We start from the raw sequence: 19,927 nt of genomic DNA on the forward strand, positions 1-19,927 counted from the left end.
TTGTGGTTGTGGATCCAGACTGCAGACTTTTTAGCTGTATCCTAAGGTTTCATTTTTACCAGCAAATTAAACAGGGCACAGGCACAGACACTAAAACTCCATTATCTGTAATGTTAAATGGTGCCTTGCCTGATTTTGACTCAAGATAACTAGCACTCTCCCTGATGATTCCCAGGTGTGGTTTGAGGATAATGTACAGGATAAAGATATTCCCCATGTTGAGTCTGAGTGTAGCCACCTTATTTTGGAGGTAAAAACAGATTACCATATCATGCTAAGTTACCTTTGGGGTCACACTGTCTTTTATTTTACTAGTATAGATTCTCTCAGAGGCTCTGAGAGGAACCCGTTCTTACATGACCTGGACCCCAAGCTGGTGGAGAGGCTGTTGTGTTGCTTGGGAGAAGATAGAAAGCCTCTCCATGGGAAGGGTGCAAGGAGTGTTTCCACACATGCATGCCATAAGGCAGACTTTACACTGGAAATACAGAGCAGCAATATGATGAGGCTGTTTGCATAGGAAAGTCCAGACTGATTTAGTGCCTACTAGCTTCTTAAGGCAAAGTCTCTGAGGCATCCCCAGGAGCTGATTGCAAGGATAGGTGTGTATTAACTCTATTTTCTAATCGGTTGCAGAGCACATGCTTTTGATGGTACACTTTTCCTGGTAAAATCTTGAAAAGACTGACTGAGCTGTGGTCTCTGCTTCAGCAACAAAATATACCAAGGGACATGAAGAGAAAAAGAGTGAATGAAAGCAAATCAGAACCCCATAATCCATTATAAAATACCAGATTTCTGCCTAATGGGGCCTGCAGTTATTATCACAGTTTTGGATCCCCTGGCTATCACTACTAGAAATTCATATCTCTCAAACCATTAAAATAGAAAAGAACAAAAATAATCTCCTTCAGAGAAATTATTATGATCAAAAAACCAGACAGAGAATAAAGTCTTCTGCTACTGCTGCTGTTCCTTCTCTAGCACCTCTAATTCAGTACAAGAGCTTGACTCTAAACCAGAAAAGAAAATCTACAAAAAGCTGAATATATGCTTAGGCTGAGAGAAAGAATTTGGATGTACTGATACTTCAAAGACAAGCTCACTTTTTTCAAAATACTTCCATGACTTCAATTTTCATAATTTTTAAAAGACCGCTGCTATAATTATTTACACAATCAGTTTGACAATTTTTTTATCTGTTTTACAGTTCTTCTTGACTTGTCCTTGCTTACAGTGTAATCATGAGAATTCTTTGTCACAAACATGCAGAAAACAAAGTTAAAGGGTCTTCTGTAAAATGTCCTTCAGTTTAGCAATATTACTTTTTCTTTACATTGTATGAACATTCTCATTTGGCTGTGGAAGAAAGTCTTCTATGTCTGTATTTTGACATGCAAATATTTAAAATAAAAATGTTTCAAGGCAGCTGTCAGATACTTAATAAAAATATTAGTTCAGGTTACACATATTTAGAGCACTGAAAACATTGGATATGAGAAATGTATTGAGAAAGAACATTTTAATTGTAAACTAGTGGTATAGAAATTTTAAACAATAGTAATGAGACCCAGGATATAGACATCTTGAATTCTGCAACCCCTATTAAGCAAAGTACAGCCAGACGCAACAGTTAAAAATATGTAACCACACAAGTTCCCCATTTGCCCTCTTTTATTTGCTCTGTGTTTTCAATTTGTAATGACAATTTTGTATCAGAACAATAAACCAAGAGGATCATCTTTCTTTTGCCAGCTGTGACCCAAATGACTAGATTTGACTGTCCCACGAATGGAAACTGACAAATGAGACTTCAAAAGACTTCCCATTGCCAAGTTTAACAAAATTCTGCTATCTTTTAACCAAATATTTATGTATTACATGACTGTGCTTTATTATATTTATGTATTACATGACTGTGTCCTATTAAATTTAAGTTTCCTCTGATCAGTGATACTCTCTTTCAGTGTCATTTGTAATATTTGGTTTCAATTAATATACATGGGACTGAAAGAAATGCACAAAAGCTTGTTTATTTTCCAGCAGTTGATGGTAACTGATTAAATCATTGCACATGGCATGGTCTCCATCCCCTGTTTGCTGTACAAGGCAGCTGGCAAGCCGCACCTGTCAGCCTAGGAGAGAATCTCATAAAGCTGCCAGTAAAACAGTGTAGCTGAATACACATCTGCTAATAAATTCTTTTCATCATATCCTAATCAAACAGCATATGTAGTTTATGGCCTTGCTAATAAAGGGTTTGAAATATCTGCCTGTGAACTTGATTTTATCAATGTCAGCCAGCATGACCAGTTTTTATTTACTCCGCTGCTCAGTGGAAAAATCTGTGGTGGAGCAGCCAATGTGCAGGAAAAGGGGAATGAACATAGGTTGTTATCATAAACAATGGGTAAATCCAGCCTTTTATTAATCCTCTTTGTCCATTAATGGGACTGCTTTACTGCCTGCTTTGCCAATCATGCTGTTCCTGACTCCAGCTGCCATGTGCAGATACTTCCCCAGTGGTTCACACAGGCAATATTCTTATACTGTCTACTGTAATACAAAAAAATGAGTGACAACTTGAATTTAAAGGTGGCCATGTCCAGCTGTCTGTTCGGGTGATTGCAGCTTAAATTATCAGATAAATAATGATTTACCCTTTTTAACTAGTATGTAGTACCAGGATGTTAACATGGTGTATTGGTTTATGGCACTGGCTTGAAGATATTGAACAACATAATGCCTTTTCACAGAACTATCCATTGATGGTAATCAAGAGTGGTTGTGACTAAAATAATTATATTTAAAGTTGAAATGAGCATTTGTGAGACAGATTTTGCCATTCAGATTGGAACAGACCTCATCCAATGTGGCTCTTCTGACTGATTTTTTTACTGGAACAGTGCTTTTTCCTCTACATAAGCCATTGCTGTTTTAATGTGTCAGCTCAAATGTTAGTTTGCCACCTAACATTCTTCCTCCTTGGTGTCAGTGAGTATACAGCAAAAGTATATTTCACAGGGAAAACATCTTTCTGTGGAGTTGTTAACCCCACTGCACTAACTTCTGGAGTTCCTCAGAAGCTGTACAAAAAGTAGTAATTTCTTTTCCTTACCAGTCCCAATGATCTCCTGCAAGCATCCAGCACAGTTTGTTCTTTGCTCTGGTTATTTATGCTATCCTACAGCTCAGCCAAATGTTTCACCGTCAGATTTTATCTTCCATACTGATCTGACAAAGTGTCTCCCTTAACATAGCTCCATGCATTTTTAGAGTTTCTGAAGATATATAGTGTGTTGTGCAGCCAGCTATTGCATTTATCTGTTGTTAACTACAGACATGCACTACTTTTAGTTTTACTCTTTATCTCTTGTGCTACTATTCCATTGCTTTGTATAAGAGCAATGCTACTTTTATATAGTATTTCAAATTGATGTTTCTCTTCAGTGTCTTCCTAATCCGAAAGACCTCCTAAAATGTGTGGTGGGTTTTGAAGGCAGGAGTTGGATGTGAGTTCACGTTGCTGTTTTAGGAGCCCCACTGCTCCTTTGCACTGGAGCCCACACACACCTGATGTCTTCTTTGTTACCTTTTCTTTGGCACCACTGACCACTGAGTTGTGCATCATGGTGATATCCACTCTGGGTTATTTTCTTTTCCTGGATATCCAACACTGTCCTTCTGGCCTGCACATCTTGCTCCTCTTGTGTGGATCTGGTTTCCATGTGAACTACAATAAGTGGAAATTCCTCGGTATTCTTCAGGATATCCTTTGCTTTTTTAGTCACACAAATCTTTAAAAACTTTTTAAATATGAAAGACAATCACACAGATGATTCAAATCTGACTGCAATTTTTTTGTGTCACCTTCGCTTCTTTTTTTGTTTCTTTCTCTTTATGGTACATTGTCATCAGCAGGAAGTTTCACTCACCTTGCCTCATTGTTTCTGAGTCTCTGGACTATAGATAAACTATAGGACTGTTATCTTCTGTGTATCTAGCTCTAAAGAAACTAAAGAGGAAGGAAAGAAAAAAAAAATCAAGACATTGGTAATGTCACAACACATCCTCTCTGAACTAGAAAACACCACTTTCCTGACTTTGGAAAAAAACTTTGTGTGGGGAAAAAAATGGAAAATACAAAGTTAATAAATGTTATTACTGCTTCAAAAAAAAAAGACACCCCCACCTCTCCTACTATCATGGTATTACATCTTGAGTGTACATAGTTTTAACACAATTTCCACATGAAAGATTTTGCAAAGTTCTTAGAAATAAATGTATTTAATATTCAGTATCAGTATCTAGTTATTCTTCCAAAAAATAAAAAAAACCCAACAAACTGGAGTGCTTTATATGTCAGAGCCATTAACCACCCTTTTGCATTTACATTAAGACTGACAGAGGATGTCAGCGGAGAGTTACTTAGTGTTTTCTGTAGTCTCAGCAAATTTTCCTAGAAAATCAGCCTTTGTCAACAAGAATAATTCAGACCCTCATAATAGTATCTCATAGATCCTAAATTTTTTTGTTTGTTTGTTTTTGTTTTTTTTGTTTATTGATGTTTATAACACTGGCAGTTTTTATTTTCACATTTCTTTGAGCAAGGAAAGCACTGTTTCCCAAGGTTTGCAGCACTCCAAAAGGACACGTCTGAAGCACCTGATAGAAGAGAGCTTCCATGAATAGAAAGAGGAACGATTTTTGGCGCACAAGCAGCTGACTTAGGCAGAGACGCATAGAAATAACCTCTTAAAGATGTAACTGTCCCATTGCAATGTCTCTGTCCCATCAGCTTTCTCCTGATTCTTTTTTTTAAGCTCGGACAGATGTTTAACATATGATTTCCCTGCAGAAAAAGCACCCAGCTGACAGTTTAGAATTTAAGATTAAATATGTACATCCTGGGTCCAAGAAGGACAATTTTATCACTCTGTGTCAGATGAGTGTCCTGTTCAGGCAGTTGTATATCCCATAATCACCTCTCAGGTTCAAATCATTTTGGTAGCTTAAATTAGGGATGCTTTGGACAGGCCTAGAGGATTACACTTGACTAGTGAGATAGAGTTTCCTAGAAAAGCTTGAATGTAAACTCTGAAACCTTTGACTGTAGTCTGAGCACAATCTCTAAGCAGTTTGTGGCATGTAGAGCATGCTCATGGCTTAAACATATCGAGTGCAAAGACCTGGATATTTATGGAGAAGGTGACATCAGAGAAACAGTTCTGGGAATGACTGCTTACACCCCAGCAGGTGTCTATAGAGATGGGGAGATGCTTCACCAATCTTTATACGAGGTTTCTTTTAAAACTGGGAATGAAGCCTGTGAATTCAGGTACTGTAATGTTAGTGATTTCCAACCAGCAATCTAAGGATTTCCACATAGGTTATAAGCAGTCAGCAAAGAACTGAGGAAAATAATGAGTGTGGATTGTTTGGACAGAAGCCAAAGGAATAAATTTCAGCAATAATCTCTGAATGGGGAAAAGTTCTACTGGATAGCTATAGCTTATTTCTATTATACATCCTTGTAGAATCATAAAACAGATTGCAGATTCCTAGCTGATACAGGATAAATTCTCATTTTAGTACTACATTTTGGTGCAGAGACTATTTCTAGGCAGCAAAACATTACAAAAACCTACTCAATGGGTATGGGATTGAAACAGACCTTTTTAATTATTTAGGCTGTCACATAAAACGGCCAGTGGCCACTATTTAGAATGCTTTTAAATTTCATGACCAGGAGCTGTACAATGCATTAATCTCAAAACTGGGAATATAATCCCTCCTGGGCTAGTATTTGGCTGTAATACTTGAAGCAGATATCTGTAATTTTGTAATCAAAGTCAAACAAATATGAACTCTGACCAGGGATATTCTGAAGTGGTTTCTATTTACAACTTCTGAAAAGAGATTTTTGCTATAACACTCATTTTACTTTTCAGCTTGTGAAATAATCAGCAGATAAAAAGCAAAAACTTCCATAGAAGACGGTAAATATATTTAATGAGTAAATATTGTATTATTAAAAGAAATGTGTCATACTTAGTTTCTGCACACAAAGCAAAACTGGCAGAACTGGACAGGGATCCTTTATTTAACTGTGGGTTTTCTGACTTTTGCAAGCACAGAATGTGGTTTTGTGTCTGTTAGAATTTTTAGACATATGCAACAAGCTACTCTTTGTAGTAGTGAAAAACATGGAAAAAGAATCCATTTTTATCTGTAGAAATCTGGGATGAAAAATTATAATATTGTAGCAGGTGAGTCTGGGAAGAACAGAAGAAATGATCTTATCTCTCATTTGACCCAAGAAAAGATCAAGTAGACCTAAACCATTCCTGGCATGTTTGTCTAACCTGTTCTTACAACCTGTCAACAAGAAAAACAGCACCAGTTGCCAGGCGAGCTATTCCAGGGCTTAACTCTTCTCACCATCAGAAAGTTCTTTCCACTGTCTAACCTAATTGTCCCTTCCTGCAATTTAAACATACTGTTTTTCTTCCTCTTGTCAGGGGATCTGGAGAACAGACTATTCTGTTCCTCTTTGGAGCAACTTTTTAATTGCTTCATTCCTCAGCCTTCTTCCCCAGGCTGTCTATGCCATGCATTGGGTCACCTCCAGGATCCATTCTGGAGCTGAGAAATTAGGCATCTTCTTGAACAACCTGTGGTTCATTTTTTAGGTAGTCTGAGGAGACTGATCCAGTGAATTAGTCAAGCATCAAACATCTATCCACAAAAACTGGCTTTTCAACTTATACTCACTCCATTGGACATTGCACACTTTTATTCCTCACACTGCATCCTTCTGCCTACAATCTACACATATGTTGTCACTGTGAAGAAAATAATAAATATGACAGATGGCAAAGCATGCATTCTTCACATCTCGGGCAAGCAGAAAAGATATGCCCTCTTAAAGAATACCAAAATTTCAGTCCTAAAGTTAGGCCACTTGGGGGCAGGAGGAGATCTAGCCCTTGTGGCAGGATAGCTCAGGCTACCCTGGGCTGAGGTGAGGAAGGACATGAGAGGAAAGAAAAGGACTGTGAGAATATCCCGAGGTGCTGACAGGGATGTGGCAGGGCAGCCACAGCTGTGAGCTTCCAGTGGGAAGAGTGCGATAGACAAACTTTGTGCAGATCATGTGAGGTCAGTGCATTGGTTTGTGCCAAATTCATGGGGCAAGTACTAAGCCAGGCTTTGCTCCAAGGGCTTCAGTGTGTGAACACAATCAGTTCACATTACCAGGAGCGCACAAAAGCATAAGGCAATTGTTAGAAATTAGGAATGGAATACAGGATTTTAAAATGAGAGGTTGGTGGGCTACTCTATAAATTCACAAAAACTGGAATAGTTGTGCATGGTGCTGCAATCACTCAAATATAACAGCAGCACTGAAAAAAAGTTTAGGCAAAAGCAGGGGTATGGATAAACTTCTTTCTGAAGGCTGAAGGAATGGGACTCCAGGTCTGGTAAAGCAATGAAGGGGGTGGGGGGGGCAGTCATGGAAAAGTTGATCCAGCCTAGAGTGATGCTGAGGAGGCCATAAGGCTTGATTGTTTAGCAGGAGCTGGAAGGAAGGCATAAAACCAGGCAGGAAGCTCATTCACTTGAGGTGCAGTTAAGTGGCGGAGTTCCTTGGCATAGGATGCTGTATATGGCAAAATTTAAGAGGAGAAACAGGCAAATTAAAGCAAGAGAAACCTTCTGAGCTCAGAAAACCCCTAAACTATGAGCAGTTGGAGGTAATGCAGCTTTACTAGCTGCTTACCTTGTTATTATGCTCTTGTCTTGGCAGTTGCTTTTTGTATTTGTGTTTGGGTCTAGGTGGGCTTTTTGTTAGATGCAGTACAACCACTTCAAGGTAGGAACACTGTGGATGTGAGTCATTCTGGGCCAGTGACCTTTCCAACAAGGAGATCAGAAAGCAATCAGAAAAGCTGTAGGGACACTGCCACAAAGTTGTTGCTCCAACATTTGTCTCTTCCTACCACCCATTCAACCCTTCCATCCTGCTTCCTCACCATAGCCACCTGTGTCCCCAGCAGCACACTCTGCTAACAGCTGGCATTGCTCTTTGTCCTTGCTCAGCAACAGCTGTTTGTAGGTACCCTTATTCTTTTGACTGCCAAGTTTTTGTGATCCTTCATCTTTTCCAGAGATATTCTTAGGATTTCCCATATCCTCCCAAGGACAGAGTTCATGATTTCCATATTACTGTATTATTTCTTGTACACAAACACTAAAACTGTGCTGTCAGGAAAATGGTTCAGGGCCTGATTTCTGGATCTGAGGGCAGATGGCACATGGCTCACATCCATACACCTAACCCCTTTCTCTGTATGTTAGTCATACCCAAAGAATCTATTGGGATTTAGATACCTTGAACTGGGCTCAGGTGCCATCTGGGGAAATGGTAGCTGGCGTAGAGCAAAGGTGTGTTTACACTTTAAGTATACTGACAGTCCCATTCCAGAGCTTGGGTTTTCTCTGAGGCACTACCATGGCAGCATTTTTAAGTTGGAACTGGATTTCAGAAAGGAAAAGCATTCTTAAGTCTGATCATGATTCAGAAGGGAGTGCCACATACTTATAAGAAACCTCCAGAGATGTCCCATTGTAGACAATTTGGTAGAAACAGTTGCTCCAGATAAAAATTTTCTCCTTAGTCATGGATAGTTTACAGTTCATATCTTGTTCTAGATAGGATCTTAGGTAATTTTTCATCTTGGACTGTAAGGCCATCCTCTAGCAATCCACTAATTTATGTAATGCTCTGTCCATTCTCTGCTTCATGTCTCTCTCAAGGGGAAAGAAAATATATGTGAAAATTTGTGTCTGCTCAATAAGACTGAAAGTATGGTTTTAAAGTTTGGTAAATATTTTTATACCTTCTTTGAGCTATAAAAACAAATGGCAGCACACAGAAGTGTATTTTGAACTTTGAGAGATGTTAAAATGTGTGCTAGCTCATTAATTAAATAGTTAACCAATAAATTTCCAAAATTTCATTAATTTTACAATTGTACTCTGAGCAATCTTTAAAATGTGATCTAAAAATACCAAATTTTTCCCAATTGTCTCATAGCAAGGAAGTCAACAAATGAAGTGATTTTTAGGGAGAAAACTTTAGTTATGTTTTCAGTATATTAATATTTTCATTATTTTCAGTAAGGCTAAATAGATTCTCCAAGTTACATACATATATAGGTATAACATTAATCATTGCACATGGTTAAGGTGTAATGTCCAAGCCAAATCTTACTCTTTTCAGATGTTCCACAAGTGCCTCTTCTAAGTGTTTAATATTTTTCATTCCTTGTCTAATGTTCTCATTTAAGTTAATAGTCTATCTAGAAGAAGTGTTGTGCACTTTAAAATGTGTATAAGTTAAATGTACTTTGGTATTAAAAGGTTTCTTAGTAAAAATAAAAACTTCAGTAATAACTAATGAGAAAGGTTGGTCCAACCATCATACATGTTAGCTGTTCTTAAATCACTACAGAAATGGGTTTGGAATGCAGCTTTTTGTTTCAATATAAGTTGGTGAGCAACCAAATTATAATCAACATCAATAAAGAGTACAGGCTAGAACAGTAAAAAACTGTTGAAACAAAATGGTTCGTGTCAGTTGGAACAGGGAGATGAATTCCCATGTGGCTCATAAAGAAAAGGGAAAATAGCCCTAATGAACAGTACATTGAATCCAACCCTCTGGTCCTTCCTGAGGCAAATCTTCCCTTGACTTCAAGCCATGTTGTTTGTGTAAAAAGTTGACCAGAACTGGTGTGGGAGGTTTTGCTTATTTCCAAACACGAACTCCTTCAATCTTCACGAACCCTTTAACTCTGTGTGTATTCATGTGCCTGCTCCCAGTGACTGAGGCTTGCTGTCCAGGAAGAGTTCCGAGTTATATTTCACTCTCAAGTTTTCTTCTGTCGTTGGAAATATTTATTCTACCTTGTTTTAATGTGGAGTTCAAAGCAAACAGGAAAACATCCCAAAATTCAGAATCACAGGAAGTTCTTATTTCACACTGAAGATCGTTTTGTTCTGTGTCCTCCTGCTGAGGCTAGATAACTGGGTGGCAATGAGATGTTGGCCTTTAGCAAGTGCAGACATTCAACTCCTTGTCTTTAAATCCCTTTTGAAAACCTATTTTTGAAATGTAGGGTAAGCATAATTTTATATTGTTTGGCTTTAAATTACATCTCATGCTGAAAAAAAAATGGAATACAAAATCTAAATAAATGTATGTAAAAAGCTACATATTAATCACAGAAGAAATATCATAAACCTCTACCTCACCTAATCTAGGCAGAAATCCATGCACTGCCTTTCATGTTAAACTAGATGCATTGCTCGGGAATTGTCAGAATGCCTTCTTGACACTCAGACACCAAACTTAGGATTCCCCTGACTAAATGCATACTTTTTCACTGGAAATCTCTAATCAGAGCTAGTTATTCATACTCCCTTTATAGTCTCTTTTTGTTTCCTTTATAACATTTCTTTTGTAGTAGAGAGAAAGAGGAACCTCTCAGGATTAATTACGTACTAATGCAGGCTTCTAAAATGGGTGAGATAAATCCAGCCCTCTGAGTGTCTTTTGACTCTAAAGCAATCCTGCAGAGGCTACCTGAGGTTCAGATATCTACACTGCAGAGAACTAAAGTTAAATTACTTGTATCCTAAATAAAGTTTTTAAGTGCGGAAAAAATAATTGGACAATTTAATATGTTAAGTTGAGGAAAAATCTCTGACTAAAGAATAGCTTTTGTTTGGCTGAAGCACATCTTTCTGAATCGCAGCCAATATTACTATGAAGAGAAGGAGAATTCACTACTTTCCCTTTTAGATTCTTTTTCTGACTAATCTCCCTCACTGCTGAAAAATGTGCCTTATTTCCAAACTAAACTTGTCTGGTTTTAGCCTGTATCTACTGATTTTTCTTTAGGCCTTTTTGCTTTGGTTTAAAAGTCCTTTAAGTGTTCAGAGCTTTTTCTAATGAATGTATGTGCATAGATATTCAAGCCACCCTTAAATCTGCTATAATCTAGATAGATTGAGGATTTCCAGTGCCCCACTGTAAGGCATTTTCTCCATCCTGAAATGATTTTTAAGATCCTTTCTGCATCCTTTTCAATTTTTCAACTTTTTTTTTTCTGCCCAAATATGGACACCAGATGTTTATGCAATATTCGAGTATCAATCTCATCAATATTACACAGAGGCAAAATCATCACCCTGCTTGTAATTGCTACTCAGTTTACACAACAAAATGTTCCTATATATTCAGAATTACATTAGGAACTCTTCTGCTCTGTTGCGTATCTCTAAAGATTCATTTTAGAACTGCTGCAGAAGCTTGGCTGTAGTACCTTGTTAGTTGAAATTGTCTCACCTGGCTAAATAAGTCAGCTGATTTTGTGTTCTTCAACTGGTTTTTACATCTGTCATTCACAACTGACTTCTGCCACTATTTTAGGAATATTTTATGTTGCATGTTGTCAAGCTTGAGCCAATCCTTGAGAGCTGAGACTAGGGGTAGAAGTGTAGTACCCTATAGCTGGTTATTTTAGGGAACTCTCAGCCCATCTTAACCATATAAATTACTTTATCAGCAGCTTTTTTTTTTTTTTTTTTTTTTTTTTTTTTTTTTTTTACTGGGATTAATATCCAGTAACTTGCCTAATTCAAACTTTTTGTATATTGGCTCAGGATTAGTACTTTTTTTAGTCTTCTGGAATTTCACCAGTATTCCAGTATTTCAACATTTATTCAAGAGCAACATTAGTGATTCAGCTGACTCCTCAGGAAAATAAGGGCTCTTGGATTCAAGCTACCCAGCCTACTGATTTAAAAATATTTAACAGGCTTTGCCTAAATTCCTCCTTGCTACTTGAAGGACTGGAAAAATCTTGATCATCTTCATGTGAAGTGATTAAATGAACCTGTTTTTCTACAAGGCAATATTTACTGAAACCTTATCCTTCTCTATGATTACTAACAGATTTAATATCCTTATCTCATGTCAGAATTACATCACTTCTAGCACTTTTTTATCTTTAATAAACTTTTAAAATTATTGGGTTTTTTTCATATAGACAGGAATTTTCCCAGGCTTTTAGTTTCTCATATTAATTATTTAATTTTGTTGATAGTTTCTCATTTTTACTGCTAACTAAATCTGCCTTTTTTTTGTTTTCACATTATACATTGCTTTTATATTCACAGTTTCCAGAAAATGATGTTGGGCTTATAGCCAAAGTTTGTTCTTTCTTGATTGTGAAACTGTAGGGGTTTAGCCATTTAATAAACTCTTCTAAAAGAACGTCCAAGTTTCATTCAAAGTTCTCTGCTTACATTTCAGTTTCCAGGAATTTTGCTCATAGCATTCCTCACCTTTTAGAAATTATTCCTTTTTAAAGCAGAAAACATGCCATTAATTGGGAATTGTCTTTGTTTACATTCTTAGAAGAGTATAGATCATGATTGCTTGTCTCTAGGCTGTCACCATCCTTCGGTCTAGAGGGACCATTTTTTGATCTAGAAGAGTAATTCACCTGTACTGAACACCAAAAGGCTGTATTAAAGACAACAATGAACAAAAATGACATAAGCAACATCTTTAGATGAATAACTATATATTAATTTTTTAAGACTCTCTTGGTTTTCAGCTGTTTGAAATGAACTTCCAATATTCTTGTTCCAAGTTGGAGCTTACACATCGCAAAATGAATTATTTTGTTGGGTTGAATTATTTGTTGGGTTTTGTTGTTTAATTGAAAACAGTTAAAATTATTGAGAGTTTTGTCACTTGTATTTTAATATACCCCATCCTGAATAGGTATCAATAGGCACAAACCAAACTGTTTTATTAATTTAGCTGCTTAGATTTAGGCATACAGAATAACAACAATCCTTTATGCCTGATAAAGTGATAAGCTCTCTTAATAGCAACTAGAGCTGCAGTGAACTTTGGAAAACAAGCCCCCTAAAGCTTGTAAGTTTTATTGCCATTTTCCAGGTGGGCTCATAAGGAAAAAGGAGGCCTTAAAATGGTGGAAATAGCCAAAACACACTCAAGGGTAATTCAGAAATTTGAAAGCACAGCAGCCAATACAAATGTCATGCTATGGTGCAAGATGCAAGGCAGAGCAACAGTCTTGCATTTCATTGAAATATGAAATTTTAACTTTCACTGAGTGCATCTTGGATGAAACATGACAAGCAAGGCAAGTGCAGAGACAGAGGTAGAAAGAGGGAGGAAAGTATATGATTATTCAAAATTCAGGCCAAATTGTGGATTTGCTATCAGTTATGGAACAAAACAAATTTGTTAATAGAAGACACTTGGTTTATATAATGAAGCTGTGACTTTTCCTTCCTCCCCTCCATCTGAGAGGGAGGATAGTGGGTATGAGAAATTGCAAAGTGTTTTTTACAGCAGGATATTCAGACATCCTTCTGCAGCTGCGAGATGACTTGTTGGGCCTGAGTCATGTTTCCACCTCTTCCTGAGTGTGAATTCCTGTGGATAACCAGAATCCAGCCAGTAATTAAATCCCAGCCTGCAAGAGAATGTGTCCCACATAGCAACTGAAGAGTAGGTGTGTCCCACTGTTCTGTGTGTGTGATGTCCAAGGATAGTTCAGAAAACAAAATGAAGAGTCTGCAATCTTCTTTCAGTTGAACTGCTTGTGCAATCCTCATTATCATAATATCTGGATGCTCCCCTGTCTTGAATGTTAGGTACTTATTCCCCCGTAAAGATCCCAAAGTTATGAGGAAAGACCTGAGGTGTGGAGGGGTGAGTAAATTATTTCAGGTCTACACAAGAAATCTTCTTTTGAACAGAATTTGCGCCTCCTGAGTCCTGATTTCCTATGTACAGGTGGTAGCACACAGGTCCAGTTTTAGCAAATATGGCAAGCTGCCCTTCTCTGCTCCAATTTTGTGGCTAAACATGCAGAATTAAACCCAATGCTTCCTGGCTATGGCAGGTCCTATATGCAGATCATCCTAGGAGATTTCTGAAGGACCACACATACTGTAGGGGATTGGTAGTTCTGCAAGCAACCTTGCTCCCTAGTCAGGAGAGGAACAAAATGCAAAGATGATGGTTTAGATTAGTTTAATGGTGCCAAAGCATGAGGCACACAAGACACAGGGTCTGACTTCATCCCCATGTTCATATGTGTATGGATCTCCTAAGGGAGACCCTTACAGAGCAAGACAAAGGAAGAATGAAACATTTTAAAAAATTTAAAAAAAAAAAAAAGTCCAATGGAGAAGAATCAGTTTCTAAAAGAAAATATTTAAGAACATTTTTCTCCCTGAAAAGTTTCAGTTCTCATGTATTCAGTTTTATTATGAGATCTGGAAGAAACTGACCAGGAAGAGAAGATAAACTGCAAAATGTGTTGTAGAGCTTGGGACGGAGGGGCACAAAAAGTCACTGTACTTTGATGTGTTTTTTATGGTTCCCTCTAAGAGATTTTTGTGTGTAAATAATGTAGCTGAGATCATCTAGAGTAAAGTAAACCTTTTCCATCAGATGCTCTGATTTCCTTCAAGAGCTGTTTGTGTAGGGCATGTGTGTGTGTTCCCATATAGCTGAGAATAGTCAGTGATTTCAAACACATTGAAACAGTACTCGAGAATTATTTCTGATTTCAATCAGAATTCAGTTATTTCCCCCCAGAGTGTTTGGTGCTTTGTAAAACGGAGGGAATCCTAACTGCTATTTCTAAAGAATTTTGTTTTATTTTTAAATTATAGAAATGGAGAAACCCAGCTGCTTTAGGGACTGGAGTAAAGAGGTACAACTTTGTTGTCATCATAGAGTTATTCCTCATCTAAGTCAGATGGGAATCAGATACAAAGATGTCATGTTTAAAAGTGATGGGGTTTACGTTTGCTTCAGCATCTTACCCTGACTTGGTCAACTCTAATGAAAGAGGGAAACCACAAATATGATATCCAGAAGAGATGCTATTGCTGTTCCACTAATCTGATGGGGCAAGGCTGCTTCAGCACACAGCCTCAGTTACATTAATTACCACAAAACTCAGAAGGTATTTGGCATCCATCAGTGAATGGCAAAGAAACATTGTTTCTTTGTGACCACTTCAGTCCACAAGCCAGGCTGTAATGATCCGGCACAAACTTTTAGGAGCATTGACAGTTCTACATAGCCCTTTCCTAACCTCTGTGGAATATTTGACACCACAAAGGGTTTGGCAATAAGTTATCAAGTGGTAATTCTTAGGGAATTGTTATGTTCCACCAGTACAACCTATCTTTATTCTGGGAGTAAACTGTCATTTCCATTAATGTCAGTCAGAAATGTCAAGGGTAGACCTACATTTTGTATTTCATAGCTCACTTTCCTGAGATTCCAAAGTAATGCAGTCTATGCTTGTTTGCAACAGGTCTAAGCACTTGCTTGGATTAGTGTTGATTAGGTCTGTTGATCTGAGGTTAGACCACAATTCTTTCACAAATGGAAATATTTTTGGTCGTCTTTAACCACACACAAAGGGCACTTTTTTGAAGAAGGATTTTCTGAGTGGGTAGAGAACCTGTCATTCACCACTCTTCAACAGAGCTGTCCCTGTTTGCCATCATTCCTTCTTCATTCAAGTCAATGCTGTCAGTTACATTAGTTGTTTCCTGAGCACGACTTTTATCCAATAAAGGAAAACAAATAAACAAATTGGAAGCATGTTAAGCAATCTCTCTCTTTTCCCTTCAGTACCACATAATAGAACAATTGTGTAAATAAAACTGTCATTTTTATAAACCTCAAGCCAACATAGTTCTCAAGCGCATCAGATTCTGTGGGATGTGGTTCCACATCTCCATGGCTGCAGCCTGTCCTATTGCGTGACCAACACAACTTTCAGTTCCTTGACCACAGCAGGTGACAGTGCCCAACAGCATCAGCAGCTGCTCTGGGTAACAGACACCACGAGTTTCTACTCTCTGTCAGTTGTGTTGGCTGCTGCTTGTATTTCCATGATTTCAAAGCCCTATTTTTGATCAACGTGTTATGCCGTAGAGTGGAACAGCATTTTTCACTTTCTGATAGATTTTAGGGTTCACACACATTTGGAGTGGGAAGGCAACCTCCTCATGCAGCAATAAGGCAAACTGTAACCACTGAGTATCAAGACTCAATATGTCATGATTTTGATCTTGGCTCAGAGGTCAAAATTTTTAAAGTGGCTGTTACAGGACAGTTTCCATGGTGAATCACACAGAGGAAAAGTTTGAACTTGGTGCATCAGCAGACATTCATATGGAACAAGAATGGATAAATCTTCATCTTCTCTAATGACTGACCAATCTAACACCGGTGTCTTTGAAATATGGTGAAAGATATATTTATGGACTATTTTTGGTTGCACATGGCAGACCCTTTTGAAAATGTTTTTTCTCTCAGACTCAAACAGTATCATTTGAATAAGTTTTAAAATACAAGCTATACTGACTTCATTATGGAAACACAGTCTGCAGCTGGATGCTTGTGGTGAAAAAACACTAACTGCTTTGGCACGTGCTAGGTGGATTGGGAGCTGTGAGATATATTATCCAATCAAACATTTGCATCTGGTCAACTGACATCCTACAGTGCTATAGTTGAGCTAATAAACAAGGTATTATCTTTATAAACTTGTCATTCACTACTATTAACCATAATGAATGAATTAATTGCTCCTGATTAGTCAATTTGTGATCAGCAATGAAGGGAAAAATCAGAACATAAATGGTTATCATGTCATTTCATGCTTAGTTTTGTATTATCATTTGGCAGAATGCTATGTACCAATTTAAAACAGCTGGTCCAAGTGAGCTAAACAAGTTTAATATCCGGGATATATCACCAAGGGGATTACTTATTAAATTATAGGAAGTGATATTAGATTTCAATAGTGGTTTATTATTCAAAATTGTTTTGCCTTACAACAAATTGTAGTTTTTGACCTCAGAGTTTGTATCTTTCATTTTAATATTGTGGTAGTTTATTAGAATCATAAATATTAATATGTAAAAGTTTGTTATCCCAAAATTTCAACAGAGACTCGTTGGGAACTATTATTCCCAAATGCTTTTTTGATGACAGTAAAATGTACTGTAAGCTAAGTGAAAACTTTTATTTAACAGTTCAGCTACAATGCTGTTTCTCTGTTACATAAAAAAGACCACACCATTTCATTAGAAGCAAACTGCATCATTCCATCTTCATGTAAGGCAACATTTGCTGCCATTTTAAAAATAGTAGGTCCAGATTCTTGGTTCCTACTAGGTTATCACATTCAATTTTGATGTAATTGCTCCTGATTTGCACTGGTTTGAGTGAGATCAATAAGAAATTCCAATCTTGTTGAGTAACAAGGAGAAAATATGGTTTCTGGTTTCCTCACAAAATTTGCATAGTTTTTTGCTGAGTATGTCTTCGGAAAGATAGGAAGGTAAGGAAAAAATGCAGACCTAAATGAGTAGACTGACAAACTAAAAGTTTTATTTTGTCTAAAACTGAGTAATCTCTTGTGGGCCTCATCATTCCTGCAGCCAGTCCCATATTTCGGAGTGCACTCTTGAAAGGCAGCTGTACTGTACTCATTTACTTTGTGCTGAGTAGATTGCAGAACAATTTCTCAGTGAATCAGAGTGAAAAATATTCAATACATTTGGCTTAAGTCTTGTATGCTCTGTGACTTGTTAGTCTCCCTGCACAGGATTCATCTGACTGGCTGGAGATGTCTATAACATAAGGGGTTTTTTTCTTTCTCAGGAATCCACCCTAAACTCCCCTTCCATAAATGAGACAAACAGGCATTTCTGAGATATGAGTCAGCTCACAGTCATTTAATATAGGCCAGAGAAATTGTGTTCCAAAATTGCTGACTTATTTTCATGGCTGATGCAGGCAATCTATGGTGACTTGCTCACATACAGTTATCTAAAATGTTGACATTAAAACTGTGTAAGCTGTATCTCACTGCAAGACCATAATCTATCTATTGGGTGAAAAAAAATGGAAACTGTCTCCTTTCTCAGCTCTCAGGATATGATCTCAAGACTGAAAGTGATTTAGCAGATTAGTGGAGAATTTAATCAAATATGATAGGCTTGGCCAAGTTAATCTCTTCCCAGAAGGTAGGACAGCTTCTCTGTATGGTGCTGCTCTACACTGCACAGAGGCATGGACTGTTCAGCAATAGCAAATGACTCATGACACTGTGGGACACTGCTCAGTTGGCTCCCACTGGATATTAACTGGTCAGCAGTCCTTCTGCAAAATTCAGTCTATAGCACTTGGTGGTTGCAGATGCCATATTCCAGAGAGGAAATGACACGACTACCCTATAGACAGTAATGTTGGATTTTGATCTCCTCTGCACTGAATTTATGGGCAATATTAAGATGCCTAATTCTGGAGACAGTTCCAGTACATAACAGTACTGGATAAAATATAGTGATTTGTAGTGCACACTTTGTCACACGGTGTGATGAGTGATGCAGTTAGACACAAAGTTATGTTTTCTTCCCCCTCTTCCTTTAACATCCTTGGTGAGAAGATGCTAAGAAGTAGACATGTCTCCATACTGACTCTTTTGCAAGTAAAATTTCTCTTTGTTTGAGTAGGCATAGCAAAACTATCTGGCCTGTCCTATTTTGCTTTGAGTACAAAACATTTCCACTGAGCACTGGTTTATGTATTCTGAAACTATGATTTTGATGTCTTTCTGGTAAGGGCAGACTGAAGGCTTGACTTGTCTTTTTAGCCAAGTACCACAGCAATAACTGATATTAATAAGGACAAGAAGTTGGGAGTGATTGTGCTTTTTATCTGTGAAGCTTCACAGAACAGAGCAAGTGGAACAACTCCTTTGCTTATATTTTTAAAAGGTCAGATTCCAGGCCTGTTATTCATGGTTTATACTACTGAATAGAATCTTCTTCCGTATGAAATCTGAGTGATATTCACATATAACATTGCGTGCTAGCTGGGGCCCAAACCCTCTTCTGTCCACAGCCTCTTGCACTTGAAATGATTTATACTTTATGCTTGGGCTGTCTGGAACTATCCAACTAATATTGGGATTTTGTTTCCATGTGAAAAAACACCTACCTATGCAAGAATTTAAAGGCTGGACATATTCTAGTACCCACCTTTAAGTTCCCAGACTGGCTTGGAACAGGTGAATTCTGTAGTTGTTCTCCAGGAAATCATCAGAAGGCAGTCCAGTGCACTGCAGGAAGGAGAATTATGGCAAATATTACCTTAGGTGTGTGCAGTACCAGTGAAGAAGAAGCAGTGCATTATGCATAGAGAAGGGCAATCTGAATGCACTGATTCTGGTGTTGGTCTTCTATCGGTCGGTAATGAAAATATATCTTCTGTGTGAATTTAGCTAAGAATCAGTGGGGTTTTTAAAAATAAGAATTTTCTGACTTTTCTTACTTGCTTTGGTAATATGTTTTAAGCATGATTTCCTTTCTTTCATCCTCTCAGTAACCGTCATAAAATATTCCTTTTTCTGCCTGTCCCTATCTTCTGATTCCTCAGCCTGTGACTCATTGTCTGGGAGATCTGCTGGCAATATTGAGTCAGGTTTTCTTCTTCTTTAAGCCAGGATGACTTGCACTGCTACTGGATGTACTACTAGCACATATGGCAAAAACACCTGCTCCAAATTCTGAAGTTCCATGAAACATCTCTTGCTTACACTTTGAACTGCTTTTCAACAAATCCCTTTCCTTTAAAGAGGTAGGGAAGAAGATGACAGTGGTTCTTTGATGTTTTTAAACAGTACCACTGCTAGGTTTTTTTCTGGCAATTACAGGAGCAGGTTTGTTTGTAGTGGATCCATAGCTTTGAAATACTTTGAGTGTGGCTTTG

The sequence above is a fragment of the Vidua chalybeata genome, chromosome 3, assembly GCF_026979565.1.
Source record: "Vidua chalybeata isolate OUT-0048 chromosome 3, bVidCha1 merged haplotype, whole genome shotgun sequence".
In the NCBI taxonomy this organism is placed as follows: Eukaryota; Metazoa; Chordata; class Aves; order Passeriformes; family Viduidae; genus Vidua; species Vidua chalybeata.